Raw genomic sequence first — 22,748 nt, 5'->3', positions numbered from 1 at the left:
ACACTCTACATAAGTCCTACATCCAGTTACTATGTGATGCACAAGCCTAATAAAAGTAAACAAAAACCGCCTTTACTTTCCCTGAGAGTTTCAGCAATGGAGTCAGTGCTGTCAAACCAGAAAGCAATGGCAAGGTTTGACCAACTGCAAGTTTGCGAATTAGCAGTGAAAATGCTGATAGCAATACTACCTACAACATCTTCCTATCTCATTGTAGTGCAAACAGACACAGCCTAGATGAGAGTGCAAACAATGGTCTAGAGCAGTAGACATGTAGCATCATTGCCACCCCAGGAAGCTGCATTAAGTGGACTTCACTTGCAGGCTCAACAGTCACGACTTTGCAGTGCAACTAAGAGAAAACTGTTAAAGCAATCATTTCAGTACTTAAAATCAATCCTTGTATTCCACTATGATGAGGTTTGAATGTGATTAATCTTTAGAACAGTGAAGTTCAGTCCATTTGTTCTTGGGGTTTCAAGTTTGCCATTTTTATTTGACTTCATAATAGTAATCCATAATCCAGTTGTACATCCCTAATGTAGAACAAGGTTGCTACTGGTTTGCTACAAGAGTCAAAATAACAGCTTAGAAACTATACTGAATCCTTCCATCACCAACTTCTATTTCAGCCTGTTAAGCTTTTAATCTCTAAAAATAACTTAGTTGTTAATTTCTAACTTTAATGCAATGAATGTGATTTCAAGCATTATAAAATATATGTACCTTATACAATATTTAATAACACTTCATATACAAAATATGCACATTATTATTATACAAAAGGCAATATAAATGGACTTTATACCAATGGCCATGTTGCTTGGAAACATTAGATTTTTCCAAGCACTTAGTTTTCAAAATGTTCTATATATTGCCAAATGCACTAGCTCTTCAGTTTATGAGCAAAATAGGCATTTATCAAAACAAAATGCATTGGAATTTATGTAGCTGCAACTTACAATCTATAAGCTGATGTTTGCTTTTTCCTTTTGGAACTATCAAACCATACAACAAAGCAGTAGGTTAAAGTGTATTCTGTAGGTCTTCAAATACTGAGAAATGTAACAATGTTTTTTTTTTCTTCTAAGAGCAAACTATGTTTTATTTTGGTGGTTTTGCTTGTAAGGATTTCATTTACAATGTGTAAAATGCTTTTTAAGAATGTTTTTTATAAAAATGGCTAAACAAGATGCAACATTGTATTAATGCCATATAAATGATCTACCCAGGGTGGTTGTATGATAAGCTTTTTATCTGTCAAATTTAACTGCTGTATATGCTAAGTGCAGTGATAATGAAAGCTATTGTTGATGGTCCTATAGGTACTTTCTGACCACCATCATTGGGTTTAGCTTAATTCCTGTATAAAAGGTCAGTGGCATATTTCAGTCAGTGCCTTCAATATCTTAGTGCTATAACATCTTGGAGCAGGATTGGAAGATCTGGGCACCAATACTTTAGGCAACTGTTAAGGTAAGTATGGTACTTTAGTTGCTAAGATAGCATTAGGGGTTTGGCTGATGTTAATGTTACAGTCAGGGGTTAAGGTTTGTGCATTTTAACTGTATTTAAGTTAGAAGTAAGGTTTTAGGGTTTATGTTAGCTGTAAATGTTAGGTCAAGAACTGAGACATATGCTAAGTTTGCAGAACAAGTTAAGTGGTAGGTGTACATTTTGAGGCTTAGATTAACAGTTAAGGTTACATGTTAATGTGTGTGTTAGGTTTAGTTTTAGGGCTTTGAATACATTTTAGGGTAGTGTTAAATGTTACGGTCACATTAAGGATTAGGGATGCTAGATGTTTTTTGGCTTTAAAATAATTGTGTATTACAGGTCAAACTCAAATTAAGGACTGGATGCCTCTTATACATTTCTTTTTGTATTTCATGTGCCTTCAGTAATTAAGAAAGTATCTGTATGTACTGGCATTGAACTATGTAGATTTAGTGAACTGCACTTTTTTGAATAATACACATTAGATGGAAGATATCAAAGCTTGAATTATTCAATTTAATTTTGCCTTGGAGTCCATGGCACACATTCCGCGTTAATGGAATTAAAAGTTCATGCTTTATTTTTATAGCTGGTTATCCTACAGTAAACATACAACTTTAATTTAAAATGGTGTCTGGTAGTCCATTCCCTTGGTAATCTCTTGCCCACACAATATTGGTTTTCATTTCATGCTGAATGTCAATTTTAAACCTTTAAATTCTGAGCTGATATGAGTTTTTCTTTTTTTATATTAGTTGCTTTGTTCATCAGTAGTAATAAACTGTTTTGAATAGTTTAAAGGCAGAACTATTATTACTGCACCCATATCCATAAGGCAGACATTATGTTTTGAAAACAGTACTGAAAAAATATAATACAAATCATCTGCAGCTAGCATGTATTGTGTAAAGTACAGTCTGGGCTGCTACCAGTAAGCTAAGGAAGCTATGCAAAGCAAAATCTGGAGAGGTTAAATCATCATTTAAAGGTAACCTGCTATAGAAATATTTTTTTATTATTGCTATGATTTGAAATGTGACAGGCATTGTTTAGCAGGAGGACTACAAATTTGAAAAACTACTTCTATGGCCCAAGCAATTAGTGGAAAATATTATCCCACTGTTTCATGAAGTTGTGTCTGCATTAGTCAGCATTAGTCATTTTAGTTATCCACATATGAAAAAGAGCTTTAGCTTGAACTGTTAGTGAGGTAAAAAAAAGGGGAAGAAGGAACCCGCGGAGAATGTAGTCTCTTCTGTTTCTTGGATAAACAGGGTACAGAGTATATAGTGCATAAATGGTTATTTTACTTGCTTTAACTGCACTGTGGACTTAAAAGGCTTACATCCAGGGATATACATCAGGCTTGATTTACTAATAGAGAGTGTTCACATTGCTTACTTAGCTTAAAAGAGCAGTAAAATCAACACTTTTTGACTTTGCTTCTTTTTTGGGTCACATGAGTCACATTTACATGTCACTCCTGTGAACCAAAGTCAGCAGATAGGCTGATGCCTACTATCTGCTGACAGTGCAGAGACACACCACAACCAGGAAGGATCTTGACAATATTTTCATTATCCACCTCAGCTGCCTAAGTGACAGTTGGCATTGTCTCTCTAGAGCCAAAGCCAACTGTGCATGCCCCCTCCACTGTCTGTCCTACCAGTAAGAGCTGGAGGAACAGAGAGGGGGAAATAAATTCCTGCAGGGGACAGTGACTAATAGTCACTTCTTTCTGCAGGAAGAAGACACCAAGAGTTGAGTGGTCAGAGGTTACATTACCAGTCAGCTCTTGGTCTTAGAGCCAGAGTGTGAGAGCTATAGTGTCCCCTGCCAGGTCTAAGCAGTGGGGAAGATACAGTCTGGCAGATATAATGCTCTAGGATCCTTTAAATCACAGACCGTGTTATACAGAATAAAAGGTGGGAGTAGTCCTCAAACACCTGCCAACAGGAACCTTCCCATCCAGATATGTTACTGGAGCAAATTGGCTCTGCATATTTTTTGTGAATACAGTAAAATAAAGTTAACAGTAAATATCCAGAAACATAGTTTCTTGCTTCCAGATGATTGAACACAGGTTCACCTCACTCACCAAGCAAAGTCAATATTTACCTTGCAAAGTGAACATCCTATATCCATTTGGTAATTTAGCACCATGGATTACTGACTGAAAGCCCTTCAGAACCTACAGAGGATACAGGGCAATTAAATGATTATTAATACTGTAGCCTAATATTTTTATAACAGTATAGTAGGCCTTGTATCCATTTGTGTGTGTGTGTGTGTGTGTGTGTGTGTGTGTGTGTGTGTGTGTGTGTGTGTAAATGTGTAGGTTCTCCGTGTCACATAGTTACAAATACATACATATCCCATTACCTAGGCAGATATAAATAAATATTCATCAATGTTAAAAAAGATTCCGAGTGAAACATTAGCTCACACAGAGCATGCAGCTGTGGTTCTAATTGTTATTCACTACTAAGCCACTTACTCATAATTAGCAACAACTCTGTCAGTCTGCCATGTTTGCATCTCCAGTTGGCCATTGGGCTGCCTATTAAGTCTATCAGATAGGCCCAATGCCCAATTGAAGGAGCTTGCATGATAGGCTGAAATGCTCTTTTACATTTTGGGGCCATGGAATAGCATTGTCAGCCTGCAACAGGAAGTGCTGTTGCCGACAGGATCTCCAGGTAAGATACTTTGCAACAGTTTAATAAAAACTGATTTTCTAAAGAAAACTGTATACAGTTGCAGGAAAATGTCACTTTCGGCATTTAGCCGAAAGTGACATTTTCGGCCGGCGCCCCCCCCTTCACTTTTCGCCCGGGGCCCGCGCCCCTGCTGCACCCCCGGTTGTTACGCCACTGCAGTGTGGCATGATGCTAAACATACTGAAAAAAAGGTTTTAGGTTTACATACAACCATTGTACTGAAAGTCTGGGTTGCAAGACCTGAGGACATACAGTAACCATTACTATGCTGATCCTACTTGCATAGAATAGATCGTAATCTGGCCAAAATGTGTGCCACTTTTTGTGGTATCTGTTAAATAGACAAATGTGTTCTTCCTACATATATGATGTATACTCATCATTATGGGTCGACAGATTTAAGATGAAGACTATTTTATTATCAATATACACATACAAAATTTATATTAATATTAATAAAATATAATCATTTTAGTTCAACTCAGTACTTTCAGATTCGTATGCTGTGTGTATAGCATTACATTTAAATACTGATAATTACAAGGACTTTCTGTCACCTTAACCACTTGCTGACCGGGGTGTTTTGCAGTATTCAGCGCTGCAGTATTTTGACTGACATTAATTCTGTCATGCAACGCTGTACAGCAATTAATTTTATACCATTTTTGGGGAACAGATAGAGCTTTCTTTTGATGGTATTTAATCACCACTGGGGTTTTTATTTTTACTATATAATAAAAAAGTACCAATTTATTTCATTATTTTGGATGTACCCTGAGTCATACCAGCACCTACTCATTTGATTTTCTAATTCTCATTTAAGCATGCAATTGAAAGTCATTTAAGTTGTTCATTTTGTAATAGCATTGACTGCTTGTGACATGGAATGGTCAGGGTGCTGCACATACAGACAGTTCTAAACCAAGTGTTCATATAATTGTAGAAAGGCTTGGACGTCTTTAAATGTTACTGCTTCAACTCGCTATCAATAGTCCCGAATAATCAATTCCTTGGTTGGTCTAACACTGACATTTATGGAAAATGACAATAGCAGACATCTTGTGTAATAATTCTACAAGTGATCAATCAACAAGAGAGCATGTACTCAAATAAATATAAGACAGCAAGTATTGCACAAAAACATCATGTGTCCAACATCATGTGATATCAGTATACTCCTGATATCACAAAAAAAGATTTTCAAACAAAAATTTTTTTTAAAATCTTGATCCTAGCTTCCAATGCTTTTGGGAGCTGTGGGTGATATGTCTGAACTTCACTGCTGCCTCCTGGGATAACTGGGCACTCAAAATACCATACAAAGTTCCCCCAGCCCATTTTGGGGTGGTATTGTTCTCTTAAATATTTATTTTAAACATCAAGGGAAACCAATCAGTGAACTGCTTAGGCCACCAAGAAAACACTGTAGATGTGCTAATGTCTGAAAGCCCACACAATTTTCCTTAATTTGACTTCCCTCTAATCCTGCATATTAAGGTTGTTCCTTCCTTGTGGGATTGATATGTTAGGTTCCTGAAGATTGGACTTCCTATCTCTCTGCTTGTTGAAACACCAGTCAGTTCAGACCTTCAAAGCAGGTTTGAATGTGACTGGTACCTGTGAAAAGCATTTTGGTATTGACATTATAATACATAAGGCTTTTTTGTGAGAGACCACCGCCAGTGCTGGCTTTGGTGAGGGTATAAGTCCAAGTTTATTTGCTGATCTCAGATGCTTCTGATTGGCAGATAAGTGTATACAGTGCTAGGCCTGTTTCAGTTTTGTTGATTGAACTCTGCAGTAGTGAGGGTGGAGGTGTCACCTGGGTTGCAGGCATTTCAGGGACAAATGGGGGTGATACAGTATGCTGGAATTTTAGGTAAAATGTGAGACAATTCTGTCTGAAGGTCTGAAAAGGGGCTTCCCAGTTCACATGATTAATGACAAAAGAGAGTGGGTGGATTGGTACACTGCAGCAAAGGCTATGTAAACTGTAGCAATGGCTGTGTACACTGTATGCATCTCATGGCAACATTTTGAGTAGTTTTCTGGACATTATCTTTAACTTTTCATCTATTCATGCAAATGATCACTGCATGATAACATACACATTCCTGTAAATACAATGTTTTGTGCTTCATTTAAAAGTATGTATAAAAACATATTATTTGGATGCAGTAAATGAATTGGAATTTCAAATAGAAATCCCTGCGTGTTGCCAAGTGCAACAGCAGTGAGTGTAAATGCTCTAATGAAAATGTCATGTATATTATCTACACAAGCTGTTTATATTTCTCTGCAAGCAAATTTGTGGGGGGCTAGCGATCAGCATTGATTGTAAAATAATTGACTTCATTGTGGTCTCAGTCTAATTGCAATGTGTGTGTAATGAACAACAGAAGATAATCCCAGTGGTTTTTTTGTTAGCTTTATCCTGACAACAAATACATAGACCAATAATTGTTTTGTCTAGAAAACAGCTCTGTTGTGGATTCAATTATATGGTTACATCTATGGAAGAGGAATGTTGAGGTACTGTCATTTACTGCATGACAATGACCTCAGTAAATAATAAAAGGTTAGTTTATCCATTGCAAGAGGAACGATAACTGAAGGATGTGTGGGTATGTTAAGCTAGCTTTACAAATTAGGACACATAATTGTCAGTTCCTAGGTCAAGCCTTTACATTTCGTTGTTTATATATACAATTTCCAAAGGTCCTTTTTATAACAGTTTGCATTTAAATCCGTAACCTTAAATTACACCTGCCAAGTCATGATAAGGGCATAGATGAACAATACTAAACTGCAGGTTGCTTAAAGTGTTAATCATTATGTACACAATATTTGTACACATGGAGGCCTGCTGGATTCCTGGTGCATGCTGTAATCAGGGCCTCTACTGCACCCAACTTAGGGCTTGGCCCTGTTCCCGCATGGGGGTAAGCAACCCACCAGTTAACAGTAGAATTGCAGAGTTTCTACAGGCCACTGAGGTTCTGGTGTTAGATTGTTAAGTGAGGTTCAGGGCTTAGTTGGGGTAGAGTTGAGCACAGTAAAACAGGACAGTTATTGCCAGATGAAGTCTGAATCCTGAAATCAACCTGTGTATGTGTATTTTGAAAGAACCCTGTCAGGATAGGAATATGGGAGTTGCTAGTGCTGACATGTTTGAAGGTACATTCTTTAGGCCTCTCATCCTTATCCTTGAAGCAACAGCAACATCCATCATCTTATACTGGCTGGTTTATTTAAAGGTTTGTCTGACAGCCCTAGGAAGTCCAGTTATTCATATTCATGATTTTTCATTTGGATGGCCTGACTACATCAGCTTTGGTAAAGCTTTATAAAATATACATAAGAACTTTAATAAATCTTTCAGAGAAACACTCTTTATTTTTTTGTGAAAAATGTACAGCAACTTAATATTTTAATTGCATTTTCTTTGCACGTGTTCTCATCTCATTTTGCTACTGATTCTTCTAATTGACTTTTATTATTATGAAATTCAGCTACCATTGCTGTATAATTTCCCATTTTATATAATAAATTCCATTTTTCTACCTCCTGCACATTACGTTGTTATTAATTTTTTCACCTCTCTGTATTCTGCTTCTAATTGATCTTTTATGTTTCCGATAATAAGCATTTACTTCCATTAAAAAACTGAAATAATTTTTCCTTCCGAAAGAAATGTATTGACATGATTTTTCCCAAAACTTCTCATAGCTGGACAGAAGGATACAAGAAATGTATTTCATTCTAAAAGTAGAAATACATATCTTCCAAGTGCCCTGATTTTCTGAATCCTTAGGTCTAAGTCACATTTTACCCCACATTTATGTGTAGGTAGTAAGTGAGAGAATTAGGGGAATTTGGCTGGGGCCAGTGGCAGATTTGAATAGGGGTTGCATGGACACCCAGTGACACTCTAGTCATGGAGGGCCCCATTTTTTCTTGTTTATCTAATTCAGTGCTTAAATTAGATAACATAGCCTCTGTTAATCGGGGGAAGCTGTAGCTTGGCATTTACCTCCTATGAGTATGTTAAAAGATGTGGGGTTGATTTACCAAAGGCAACTAAGCTGTTCACTTTGCAAGGGAATTTTAGTTTTCCCTAAGTTTAGTGAGGGGAAGCTCTGCTGACTTCCATTACCCAATCATGTGCAAACAGAAATACTGTTTTTTTCCCCTTTCCTTGCACAAGATTGGGTATTCTTGGCAAAGTAAAATGTCACTACATTTACCAAGCTAAGGGCAAACTTTACCTGCGACGTGCAAATTCCTTGCAAAGTGAACAGGCTATGTCTCTTTAGTAAGTCAACCACATGGTGTTGTTATTAGCACTGTGGCTATGTTCAGTTCAACTGAACTGCTGTGAATGCTGTCTCCATGTTGAAGGCCACTCATTTTCTCAACCCAGAAACAAAACCATGGGAAGAACTGGTGTGCCACCGGTTGGCCTTTGTTTTTATTAATATTAGGTTGTCTTAGAAAAAGCAGATACATGCCTAATAGTTGATGATAGTGGAATGGGATCACTACAGAAAAGTGATGGGAGTATTGCTCCATTTGTAATTATAATGTTTTAATAAATACCAAACACTCACATATGTACTTAACTATTTGGCGTAGTTCACTTCATTATACTGGTTACTTGTAAAGTCCTTAGCTATGATTAGAACTTCATTCCAAGTGCTCCATTAAGCACAAACCTGAATAGCCATTATCCTGCACTAGGTGGAGCTAAACACTAGTCAGGTTTCCAACATGTTTATATCAATGCTTTGACCCAAGGTGTATACAATTTTTTCCCCTATTCACACAATGTTTAAGCATAAAATGAGGGAAATGGGTGAATGTCATATGAATCTTGAGTGAAAAGAGTGATAAAAGGATCACTAAATGCTAAAAAATTTGGTAATATGGGTATAGCATATTAAAAATTCTCAAGGTTTACTTTCAGTTTACTTATGTTTTAATCAATAATTTAGTGCACTAAAACATTAGTTGAATAGTAACAAAAGTGATTTTTGTATATCAGTTATTGAAGTAAAGTCCTAGGCTTTAGACGTGGGATTTGTTTCATTCCGAATCGAAATTTGGACGAAATTTCGGAAATTCGGAGATTCAGATGTATCCGAATTACAGATATAATGAATGCAAACGAATCTGAATTTCCGATTCGTTTTTTTGGGCGAACTTTAGTTTTTTGGACAAAATTTTGTTGCAACAAAGTGACATTTGAGAACAAAAAAACTTTTTTTCCCTCTTAAATGTCACTTTGCTGCAACGAACGAAACGACAAGGAAATGAAAACGAAACAAAATTTCGTACGGATTTCCACTAACGAATTTCGTCCGAATGCCGAAACGAACTAACTTTCGGACCCGAATTCCGAAAAATGAAATAAAGCAAAATCCAAATCAAAACGAAGTGAAACAATTTTTTTGCTGGTGCACATGTCTACTAGGCTTAACTTTTGAATAATATAAAGCATTGTAACGCTGAACACCCAACCATTTTCAAGGAAAATTACAAATTAATATATATTAAAAAACAGGGGTTTTTACTTGATTGGATGATTGCAGTAAACACAGCTTTATCTTTTTCACTAAGCTAAGTGAACATTAACTTTCCTAAGTAAACATGTTCTATTCCTTTAGTAAATCTGCCCCCTCATATTCACTGCATTGTGTAATTTGAAAAATGCCCTTTTTTGTTATAAAAATTTGAAATTAGTCCAAACAACACTTATTTTGACAATAAGTAGAAATTTAGTAATATGCAACATCTCTTTTTAAATGTGAAATTCAAGAATATATTTGTCACAATTGGGTAGCTAAATAAATAAATATCTTTAAACACATTCCATAAAGTTCCACTTTGGAATGCTAGTATATCCTACTGTTCTTTTTCTTTACTAATATAAGTCACAGCTTTCAGTTATCATTCAATTCAAATATGCCTTTACTCTTGTTTTAGCTGTTTGTGTGTGTGTGTGTGTGTGTGTGTGTGTTTTTCCTCTTTTCAATTGAGAACAAACCAACTATCACTAAGTCACAATCTGTCCTTGTGCAATTTTGTGTACACATATTTCTTCTTGTTCTTAAAATATCCACCTGCATTGGTCACTTTGAATAATGTACCACAACACTATGAATATATACGCCGGAGGTTTTGTCGAGTTCAGAAGAAATATAAATTGCTTTCAGAGTAGCAGTAATGATGCTTTTCAATAGATGTGTAAGAGTCCCCTGGATGTATTGTTGAGGAATTCCATTTATTATCTGAAGGTATAATCGTTCAGTATAAAAACATGCCTGGGCAAAAGAGGAGAATAAATTGTCTTTTTTTTTGGGTGCATGAGGAGTAAAGAAACCACATCAATAACATGAGGTTTAATAAGTTTTACTCTACATGGGCATTTTAGGAAAGTGGGTTATTTTGAATTCTATGTACATAGGTGAAAGGTATTGACAGTCTTATTGGAACTTCCTTATTTTGATTTGCATAGCTACAAGTCTGCAATCAACAGCTGAATGTTGAATGTGCCTTTGGTGTGAGAGTGTTTGAAGGATGTGTGTGTTGTGGAAACTATTATCATTCACAGTCCCTGAATAACCATATAGGTAAGAAAAGCACTGGTTTCTGTCGTCCAGGGGCCACACAGTAAGTCCAAAAAGGCCACATGCAGCCTTTGGGATGCAGGTTGGACACTAGCAGGGTTATTCACAAAGCTAGCCGAAGGATCAGCCGTAGCTCTGGCTACTCCTTCGGCTAGCTTTGGGCGCCGGAGCCCTTCAGTTCAGTAGAACCGAAGGACTGCTTTACAGGCTATTCACTATAGCACGTGCAGCTCTCGAAGTCGGCCGAGTGGCTCAGTCAAGCCGAAGGCATATGCTTCGGGTCGACTGAGCCGAGGTGAAAGCTGAAGCTGGCCGAGCGGCCGGGCTTTGGCTGGCCGACAGCCTGCTTCTGACAGCTGGGCGGAGCCAGCCGTGATGTTACGGCTGGCTCCGGTCACTTGCAGAGAGATCAGCGTCCCTGGTTACCAGCTAACCAGGGACACTGATCTCCAGACAGCCCAACTCTCCCGGGCGCTGATCTCCAGACAGCCGTACCAGCCTGAAGTAAATAGCCGAACGGTGTTCGGCTCACTTCACTTCAGGTCGGTCATTCAGTCGGCTGCCTACTGCAGCTTAGTGAATAGACCCGTAAATTGCTATTGTGTGGCAACAATGTTGAGCCAACACTAATCTGGGATTGTATTGCACTGATGGTGGGTCTTTTTTGTGCAGTCATGGTTGTGGTTGTTTGTGACGTATGTACCTGTATACTCCTATATAGTCATATACCATTTCTTTCTACTTGTGATGCCACTAAGAACTGCAAGTCTGAGCAGTAAATTAACTTAGAATATAAATCCTTTGGCAGAGTCCTGTCCTAGGGTTTGAACAATCTCTAGCATCTTAACTGAATGAAATCGCATTATAAGGCAAATATATAAAGGAATGCAACTAGCAAATTATTATAGCATTGCTGTATGGTTGGTTTTAACACTCCAGCTCAGCTTAGCTGCGTAATGAGCAATATCACATAGAGAACCCACAAACCAACATATTTTTTAACCCTTCAGTTTCCATTGCCTCTCTTTGTGGTTCATTTAGTATTGGCTGTATGTTGTCAATGGTTGGTTCATTTGGTGACTAAAAGTAGAATACTAACTGTGCAGTGTATTTTTGAAGGTTTCAGTTACAACACTTTTATGACTTATACAAATTTAGATATTTTTAATGGATTTACTAGCAATGTCACACAAAAAATGTGATTATTATTCTGGAGTTTACAGTTCTTTTTATATAATTTATGGATTTTTCGAATTCTCATTGAATTCACTGGACATTGAGCCGATTGGTTACTCTGCACTGACAGGACCTTCTATTAGGCCATAAGCATATACTGTATTTAGCGATTTTAGCCTTATTTATTATGCATTATGAAAAAAAGCTTGATTGTTGTAGTAAAAACATAATAAAAATAACTTTATACAAAAATGATATGCCACACTTTCTTGCTGACTGGGAAATCGATTATCCTAGGTGCCTCTACTGCTGGTTCTGATAACATTTACATGGTTAGTAAAGACTAGTTATGCTTTCGTGTCTATTGTAGGACATAACATTTGGTTGTGTAATGCTTATATGGCCTAACTATTAGGACATACAATGCCTCTGAACAGTTATGCACAGGTTGTGTGCTAGGGACCAAATGTAGGATTAAAAAATCTAATTGTGAAGTATTTAATTTTTAGTAATGCCATGTGTTGTATTAAGAATTTGTTTTTAACCATGTGGATGCCAAAGTAGGCCTTATACCACCCAAAAAATTTATAGAAAATCTGTGCGTTTTCGATTGATTGGGCTAGACGGTAGAGATGAATGAATTAGTTCTGGTAGGCAGCACTTAATCTGCCAGATGATACACATTTAAAAAAAAAAAATACTTGCTAATAGACAACTGATCCACTGGCCTAAAACCGCCACACCATCATAGTTCAGCAGCCATTACTCTTGGAGTTGCTTTTAAATAACTCATAAGCTGTATTACACTACATGGAATTTGTTAAACAGATACAATAAGGAACCTGTATCAATTTTTCATCATAAATGGATGGTGTTATGCTGTTAGTTCAGAATAAATTAATCAGTTATAAATAAATCAGTAATTAGTCATGTTGCAGCATGAATAAGTATGTGCCTCCCAATGGCCAGCTCTCTTTCTAAGCACTGCTGCTCTTTACCTATGATTTTAACAAAGTTTATCTTGGGACCTGTACATGAGTGAAAAGAAACAGTGCCTTGTGAAATGTAATTCATATAGGCCTGTTATCCACATCCCAGGTGCATATAATGAAACAACACTAATTGCTGCAAAATTTTAGCAAATACACTAGAGTCAAATGAGTTTCCGTTATAAGCAGCGTGTACTGTATTCATTGGGGAACAAGAAGAATTTGTAAACACAAGTTACATTAGGTTAAAGTTATGGTAAGTTTTCATATTATTGTAGCGCTCACCCCCGAAGGAGCCGCCAAAGTAACCCAGGTATTTATATCCCCCACACCAAATGTACCTTCCAAATTGGATCGACAGCACACCAACACACCTTTAAAGAGTTTGATAACAGATTTAATAAATAATCAGTTTATATGCATAGAACAATGCAACCATAAACACAATAACTAAGTGAAGGACATTCAGCAATAGGCAAAGGCACTCTGACACTCACTAGCCGCAGCTATCTACTACATATTCTGGGACATGTACTTCTCAAATTACTTCAGCAATTGTCCTCCAACTGAATGTATAGGTATATATCTGTGCATATAACATTACTGGCTTACTCTCAAACAGTCTCTGACTCTCTAAACTACTGGCCAGAAGTAAGGTCCTAGGCTAGCCAACGTTGGGGCCTGTACTGTATTGCAGGTATGAATGTGAATGTATCACAATGGTCAAAGGCCTCTCATCAACCCCAAGATCAGGGGTCAGGTAGCAGAGATGATGTCCATCAGCGAGAGACGGGCACCCCTTTCTCTCAAGCCGACTCCTTTGAAGATGGTGAAGTCATCTGGGGGTCTCTTGAGTAAGGCCTCCACTCATCCAGGGTACTGGGCAGCTGTCTCGGTCACCACCATCCGGCTCCCCTCAGTTGGGCCTGCTGGATCACTCACAACCCTGGATCGGCCGTGCGACCAGGCCGCGATATCCCCGCTGCAGCTGCGTCACTGGGTCCCGCTGAAACGCTCAATCGGATGCCTCCAGGCACTGCACTCCCAACAAAGTCTCTCCTCTAACAGCTTGCACGGAGCCTATGTGCTCCTCTGTGTCAGCGGGAGCCACACAGCTTTGTTAATCTCAGTCCCAGTCCCCAACAGGATCACACAGATCTGTCCTCCTCACTGGGTTCTCCCAGACTGAGCGCGCTCAGCAGCCACAGCCCAGAGTCCCCCTCCTCTCTGAAGCACAGCCTCCTGGTATTTGTCTCAAGGATCCTTTTTGCAAGATCACAGTATCTGCTCTGCACTGCCATTCCCACAAGTCTCTGCCTCACAGGACAAGAGAGGTAGTTAACTGTTTACAGGCAGGAACATTGATTACTGCCATAGCCCATATATACATCTATATAGGGGCTTCATTATAAATTGCCCGCATTTGTGACAGCTATACTAAAAGTGACGCTTTAATTTCCAGATATTTACCATGAATTGATCAGTGGAGTTTCTCCCTAAATTAAAGAATTTCACAGCTATAAAAATGCTGATCTTAATAAAATGTCTGTCCTCATTATAGGTTCACTTTGTGACAGATTTACTTTGAAGCTTAATTATAGGCAGAGATAAAAGACACAAATAGAATGCAGCTCTGTATTTATTAATATATCAATACATTATTTTTATTTTAATCACTGTAAATAACTGAATTGTACTTGTTATCGGCCCATGCAATTCCCTGTACAGCTGAGCTTGGCTTATGAGAGGAAACAGTACAAAGAGCCAATCAGGTGTGCTGCATTGCTCATATATAACAAGGGGCATGCTGATAGGACAGAGAGATGAGATCAGTCTGATTCTTCTCTATCACTGTCCATTTACAGGCTTGGGGAAAGGACAAGACCTGTAAATATTACTTAACTGTAGCAGGGTAACATCTGGTCTCCTGCCCTGTTGTGCTGTGTGGAAGAGCTGTGCAACCTAAAGGACTGGATGGGCAGACAATTTGGCCAGTTCTCATATAGACATGTCAATTTAATTTCGTTCTGAATGCATATTCGGACACATTTTGTGAATTCGGACATTCGGATGCATCCGAATGTCTGAATTCCAAAGAGGATAAATGCAAATGAATCTAAGGGGTCTATTCACGAAGCTGCCAAGGGCAGCCGAGTGAATGACCGATCTGAAGTGAAGTGAGCCGAACACTGTTCGGCTATTCACTTCAGGCTGGTACGGCTAATTTCAGCTGTACATCGGCTGAAATCAGCCGTACATCGGCTTGCTTCGTTTTCGGGCTATTCTTAAAGATCCCAAACAGCAGTGAGTGAATATCCCTCATAGGGACCGAGCAGAACAGAAACTTGTGAATAGCCCGTACAGCAGGCTCTCGGTTCGAATTAACCAATGGACTCCCGTAACCGAAGCTAGCCGAAGGATCGGCCAAAGCTACGGCTAGATCCTTCGGCAGCTTCGTGAATAGACCCCTAAATGTTCTTTTGATGAAATTTCAGATCATCTGAATTTTGTTCAAAATAAAATTAAATCAGACATGTGACTGTTTTCTGGCCAATCAGAAAACCCCATCCAAAACTAAAACGAAATTCCGAAAGATCCAAATCTGAATAAGAGAAACAAATGGCGTTCTGACCCGAAACCCAAATCCGAAACAAAGTGAAACAATGTTTTTGCCGACTTACATGTCTACTCTCATATTTGAATTTCGTCTGTGTATTTAGCTTTTTGTCTTGAGTTCACCTTTAAAGCAATCCTGTCAAAAAAATTAAACTTGCAATTAATCAGTAACTCTGTAAAGTAGAAAGAGAATACTTATATCTCCTGCTGCACATGCCACTAAATGCTGATTCATTGTAAAGTAATTCACCTGCTAAATTGTCTTCTGAAGCAGACACTTCTAGTAGTGTTGATCTGCTTTGTCCCTTGCTGTGCTTGGTGGTTCTTTCAGGCAAACTCCATATAGCAGTGATGTGGAAGTTGGCAGGAGGAACCATTGAGCGAACCCGGGAGACATGGCAGATCGATACTCCCATAAGTGTCAGTTTTAGAAAGACAATTCATACGAAGATTTTTTAAATAATGGAGCAGTGTTCAGCTTTTACCTGCCTGGGCAGAAGAAGAGGTAAGTATTATCTTTCTTCTACAAGGGCACTTTGTAATAACAAATTTTTTTTATTGCAGGGTTGCTTTAAGTTTTTTCTCCTCCTTGTTGTGATGATACTTTTAGCTACAAATGTTTTTGTTGTTGCATAGTTAATAAAGTGCATGCTGCTGATAACTGCTGTGGTAATTTTACTCTGGTGAATTGCTAAACATTGTCAGCAATAAAGGCGCGTTCATACTATATGTTACATTCTGAATAGAACCCCAGCAGACCTTTCCTTATGGTGCAGTGCGCTGCTGGAAATGGTAAATGCACCTTTTTTATGCGTTTTGGTGCTTTGAGCAGCCCACAATGGTGCAAATTTTCCCAAAGTGTTGTATTTTGTTGTAAGCACCTTGGAGGTGGATAACAGGCACTATATGATGCAAATCTGTAAGGCTCTGTTTCTGTTTGTAGTTCCCTGAACTGTTTGCACATACCCTGGGGTGATATTATGTCCTGTAAAGTGCAGATACCACTTGATTTCCAAAATGAGAAAACCCTTGATTCTCGGCCAGGAATAAATGCCGGGGAGGACACCAGCGGCATCAGAGGAGAGACCACCCTTAGGATCCCATACAGTTTCCTGACCTCCCTCCATGTAATTATGGTGTCCAGCAGAAGGATGTTCGTTTTGATGAGTGCGGGAAGAGCTTTCCACGGAGTGTGGAGAACCCCTGAGAGAGACCAAGGATGCACCATAGCTTGATCTAAGCGCGGGTCTGTGAAGTGTGAAGTCTCATGCACCCAATCTCTGGCATGTCTAAAGACGCTCACTAGATTATAAAGTCTAATGTCGGGGATATTCACCCCTAGTAAGGATTTGGGTTGTTGGAGCTTGTGCATGGCTATGCGCGGGCGCTTTCCTCTCCATATGAAAGTAGCAAATGCTTTATACAACTTGTGAATATCTTTGTGTTTAATGAGTATAGGGAACGTCTGCATAGGATACAGCAGCCTTGCAAAGCTGATCATGCGGATCAAATGGCATCTGCCCAGTATAGAGAGAGGAAGGTCACGCCATTTATGCAATTCTTGAATGATCTTCTGAAACAAGGGGATATAATTTAAGTGATATATATCTGTGGCTCTGGTGGATATACGAATACCTAAATAAGTTATAGCTCGTCTCTGGATGTGAATGGAGAGTTCAGGAGGCCAGTGGGAGGTGTCGATGGATTCCCCAGGGGACAAAAGCAAAAGTTCACTTTTGTGGCAATTAATCTTTAGTCCCGAGAATGACCCATAGTGTCTTATGAGTCTGAGCACGTCAGGTACCTGCGTGGAAGGGTCAGACAACACCAGAATGATGTCATCCGCAAATAGGGCCAGTTTAACCTCATGGGACCCCAAGCGACTCCCCCGGAATGTCGGGGAGGATGAAAGGGATCTAGATAACGGTTCCAAAGCTATATTAAAGAGCAAAAGGGACAACGGGCATCCCTGCCTCGTTCCCTTGTGCAGTGGGAATGGGCGTGACATAGCTGATTGTGTAAGTATGCATGCTTGAGGGGACGTGTAGACAGTAGTAATAAAACTCAAAAATGGACCTGAGAATCCAATACGTTGCATAACCATGGACAACCACTGCCAATTAACATTGTCAAAAGCTTTCTCCACATCCAATGATAAAAGAGCCATAGGATGCGAAGAAGGCAGGTTCAGCCGGTGGTCTTCCAGTACCATGAGAATCTTGCGAATATTGGACACAGCCGACCAGCCTGCAACAAACCCCACCTGATCAGGAGAAATCAGTTTTGGCAACACAGCTGCCAGTCTATTGCCTAGTATTTTGGACAGCATTTTGGCATCTAAGTTGAGTAGGGAGATGGGTCGATATGATCCAGCCTGCATAGGATCTTTGCCCTTCTTGGGCAGTAAGCGGATATAAGCGTCATTAAAAGTGGGAGGATATATCTTGCGGGACATTATGCCCTGGTACTGGGCTTCTAACGTAGGAGCTATGGCAGTAGCTAGTAGTCGATAAAATTCCGCCGAATAACCGTCTGGGCCGGGAGCTTTGCAAAGGGGGGAGTGTTTAATGACCTCCAGGATCTCTGGCATAGTGATATCGCCATTCAACCATTCGAGGTCTTCAGCAGACAAAGAAGGTAGTTTTAGAGAATCCAAAAATTGAGCACCAGCGGGCAAGTCACCTTGCTCGGGCCATACAGTTTCCTGTAGAAGTCACTGAAAATATCGCCTACCGTGGAAGGGTCAGAGTGGACCACTCCCTTCTCGTCTTTTAGTTGCAGGATGCGGGAGCTAGGTCGCCCACCACGAGCCAGGTTAGCTAACAATTTGCCCGACTTGTTTCCAAACTTGAAGCGTGCCAGATCGGCCGGGTTTCTAAGTATTAGGTCATGTTGGTGCAGCCAATGGTCGCATGCCTGCTTGGCCGCCAACCAAGATGTGTCAGGGAGGGATCATGTTTGTAGTCAAGGTACGATCTCCTGGCAGCCGTGCTCGCCTCTGCATACCTTCTCCTGATCAGCCTTTTTTTCACAGTAGCATATGCCAGTATACGTCCTCTCAAAACCGCCTTTGCGGTCTCCCAAAACAATACAGGGTCAGACACATGAGCAGCATTATCAACAGCGTAGTCACTCCACCATTGTTGAAGCTCCGCCTGGAAAGCTTCATCTTTCGCCAAATAATTGGGGAACCTCCAAATGAGGGGGTGACTAGGCATACCAATATTTTTTAGAGTAAGCAGCACTGGTGCGTGATCTGAGATCACCATATCCCCTATAATCACAGACTCCAGTTTGGACAACAAGGAGGAGGATGCAAAGAACAGGTCTATACGTGACAACGAGCCGTGGGCATAGGAAAAGTGGGTGAAGTCTCTTTCCAGAGGGTGGAGGTGCCTCCAAGTATCTGTACGGCCTATCGAGTCAATCCAAGTGGCCAAGCGAGAGTCCTGGGGATTGCGATACGAGGTGGGACTTCCCATGATCGGTCCTCGGGCGTGGATGGTGTAGCATTGAAATCTCCGGGCGGGAGTGACGAACTTTGTAAGAGAAGGTGATCCAAAAAGGACTTATTTTCCGCATTAGGGCCATACACATTCCAGAAGGTGTAGTGGGTGGGGTCCCACTTGTAGAGAGAGCATAGATCATCTTCCGTTGACCTGGTCAAAGCTGTGGGAGGTGATGAATGCGCCAATGACTTGTTGATAAGGGTAATTACCCCAGCAGATTTCCCTGCGGCTGGAGCACCAATGGCCGTGCCCACCCAGGATTGTCGCATGCGTAAAATATCCGTCTCTTTAAGGCGAGTTACCTGAAGAAGGGCGATGTCCACTTTCAACTTTCGCAAATGACGTAAAATCTGGCGTCGTTTATTAGGAGATCTCAGCCCCTTAACGTTCCAGGAAACAATGTTCAGGGTGGGTCCCATAACAACCACAGTGGGGTTTAAACGATAACTAGCGACAAATGTTGGCAACAAGGGGGGGCTCTCGCGGACGTCCCAGCTCTCCTGAAGAGGCCCTGTGGCACAAGTGGATGTGCCCTGTGATGTGCATAAGAATTAAGGGGTGATCCACCGGGCAGGAGATGAAGATGCAGGAGATTGACTCCATGAGTGTGTTGGCGACAAAGTACTAACAACAAGAACACAAAAAAAGAAACGTCCATTGTAAGTGACTACCTTTTTTCCTGATGCGAGCGGAAAGAGGCTGACCACACGTGAGAGCGAGGCTGACCACACGTGAGAGCGAGGCTGACCACACGTGAGAGGGAGGCTGACCACACGTGAGAGCGAGGCTGTTCTTCACGGGGTTGCGTTAGCGCAGTAGTATTCAATGAGCTTGTATATCGCGCCATCCCGCCATCCAGAAAGGGCGAAAACTATCAGTCCTGGTGAAACTTGATGAACAACGAAGGAGTAGAGAAAAATCAAAACAAAAAAGCGAAGTATCAGTAAAGTACCTGCAGAAGAGCAGCATCCAGGCCCAGAACCTCCGCGCCGCAACATCACCAATCCCCTCCGTAAGTATATCCAAGCCTGACCCCCTCTCGGGCTCTCAGGCCTTCTTTTTCTGGGGAGGACTTTTTAACGAGGATGAAGAAGAGATATTCCCCCAGGAATCGAGGAACTTTTGGACTTGTGTTGCAGATGTGAAGCACCATGCTTTCCCATCCTCCGTGGAGAAGCGTAGCACTGCTGGATATTGTAAAGCGAATTTTATGCGGTGTCTAACCAGCGATTGGCATACCTCATGGTATGATCTCCTCAATTTAGTTGTTTCCATAGAGTAATCCGCGAATAGTAACAGCTTTAGGCCATCCACCACGAGGTTGCGCTGAGTGCGGTAGGTGTGGAAAATATTCTGTTTATCGTAGTAATCAAGGTAGCATACTAGCACTGGTCTCGGTTTGGCGTCATCTCTAGGGGATCCCAACCTGTGCGCCCTCTCAACCTTGCATGCAGCGGACAGGCCCAAGGCTTTGGGTATAGCGGCGGCGCAAAACGCACTCAGATCAACAGGTTTCACAGATTCCGGGATGCCAATGACCCGCAGATTATTGCGTCTGGAGCGATTTTCCAAATCGTCCACTTTATCTTGCAAGGTGTGTATGCGTTTGTTCATGTCACCATATGCACGATGCGACTCAGCAGCGCCATCCTCCACATTACTAATGCGTTGTTCCATGCTATTGATGCGTGTATTTTGCGCTTCCATGGCCGCATTTAGCTTGCCCAAGTGCAACTGTAGAGTGTCCGCAATAATTTTAGCCATATCAGCCTTAAGATGTTTGGTCACTTCTGCAGCGATCAGCTTATAATCAATGTGGGGGGTATCATGCATCAGGGAGTCCGACTCACTCTCTCCCATACCTGTGTCCTCCTCATGCTGCAGCTCGTCAGCGGCCATCTTGGATCCTTCCCCTCCTTCTATCAAACTCCCTGGGAGGGCTCTGCAGGCTCTCAGTTGGCGCTCCAGATACCTGTCCATGACAGGGGAGCGGGTGGCAAGCTGTTGGTGACCGGCGGCCGAGGTTCCGGTGTGATGTCTTTGGCGGGTGGCGGGACGGAGCTCGGAGCCACTCGTCTAGTTCATCAGGCGCCGGAACCGGAAGTCGCTCTGTTTCTTTTCACTCATTTTGAGCTATCCTTTAAAATAAACATTTGCAAAACTTTAATCTGCTGCTTTCAAGTCATGATAATCTCTACAATGTTATTGCTTTTACTATACTTTTATCTTTGTATTCTCGTCTATTACATTATGCTTAACGTTATCCTTAAATTACTTTGTATATAAAAACGAGATTTTTGTAGAAAAATCCTTTATGCTTATTAATTGATTCACTTATTCTTTGTAGACTTTTATGAACAGTATAGCTAACCTTTTGGTTTCGTATACTGCATTTTTATCATTTCCCTTAAATGCAGTCTACTTTTTGTGGTTTCCCGAGAGGATTTAATGAATAACATGAATATCTGAATAGCATGACTTACCCATTAATAAAAGATTACATTTGATAATACAGAAGTTCAGGGGACAATAGGCTCTCTGCCACAGAAATTTTGTCTTTATATGCTTTCTCCACACAGCGATGGGAGCTAAAATACTGTATTCCTTTTTTGTTATTATAATCTGTCCAAATGGAAAAGTGCCTAGACTGATCTGCATTCCAAAGAAGGCCCTGCTCTTGTTTGGCTAATTCATTCACTTCTCTTTTATCTTAAATATTAATAGAAATGTCCCCATTCATGGTTATAGCACACAGTGATTACTTTTTTTTCCTCTTATATGTTTTTGCATAATTACTTGATGCACGTGCAGTATTAGTAGATAACAAGTAAAATGTATTTATCATCAAAACAGTTCCACCATAATAATTTGACAGCTGTAATGAGAGTGCCTTAATTTCCTCTTGACCATGCATTACTATATGCTTTGTTTTCATACATGTTTGGCTTGCATCTATTGTCTACACAGACCCATGCAATCATGGTGTGATTAAAAAAGTCTTACAGTTTTCTTTTTATTTAGAAAGCAGCCTGAGTAGAAAACCATGTGTCCTAGCATGCTAGAGAGAAGGATCCTTGCTCTGTGTATGGTAGCAGAGGTCTCTCTGTAGAGCTCTGACATCCCTTCTGCTGAATCAAAGGTAGAGCTCTCTAATTAGCAGGGAACACTACAAGCTTTGCTGACTACAGAGCTATATGTCTGACTCAGCAGGGTGCATTGACCTCTGCAGAGATGCCACTGCTACCACACAGAAAGCAAGGGTCCTTCTCTGCAGCATGCTGGTAGAGGACAGGGTTTCCTCCTTGGGGTGTGGCTGCTTTCTAAATAGAATTAAATTAAAATGGAGGTAAAGCTTCAAAAAACAATTGCTGGATGCCAGGTGTTATATAGTAGAAGATACTATGCAAGTCTCTTGTGCCATAAAAGCTTTTTTCTATCTGTCAGTAATGTTTGTTTCTGTACACTGAGCCACAGCCATGCACAGCTCAGTGAACAGGCCTGACATGCCAAGATGAAGTATAGTTGCGTAATTACATAGTAGGTGAGGTTGAATAAAGACACAGGTTCAACCTATACAGTTGTGTGTGTGTGTGGGGGGGGGGGGGGGGGGTT

The 22,748-nt window shown here is 40.4% G+C and overlaps 1 protein-coding gene and 1 long non-coding RNA gene across 4 annotated transcripts in view; both read left to right on the top strand.

Moving 5' to 3' along the window:
* The window catches only part of NLGN1 (neuroligin 1), a 636,903-nt gene that overhangs the window by 436,863 nt on the left and 177,292 nt on the right, over positions 1–22,748 (top strand). The gene's annotated exons all lie outside the window — the stretch shown is intronic.
* Positions 20,720–22,748, top strand: part of LOC108792541 — a 29,564-nt gene continuing 27,535 nt past the window's right edge. The window contains exon 1 of the long non-coding RNA XR_001941573.1: positions 20,720–20,730. This is a non-coding gene — a long non-coding RNA (uncharacterized LOC108792541). The remainder of the gene's footprint in view (positions 20,731–22,748) is intronic.

The sequence above is a fragment of the Nanorana parkeri genome, unplaced genomic scaffold (genome assembly GCF_000935625.1).
Source record: "Nanorana parkeri isolate BGI_ZX_2015 unplaced genomic scaffold, ASM93562v1 scaffold656, whole genome shotgun sequence".
Classification (NCBI taxonomy): domain Eukaryota; kingdom Metazoa; phylum Chordata; class Amphibia; order Anura; family Dicroglossidae; genus Nanorana; species Nanorana parkeri.
The sequence above is the reverse complement of the archived record's forward strand: the minus strand, read 5'-3'. Positions and strand labels throughout refer to the sequence as shown.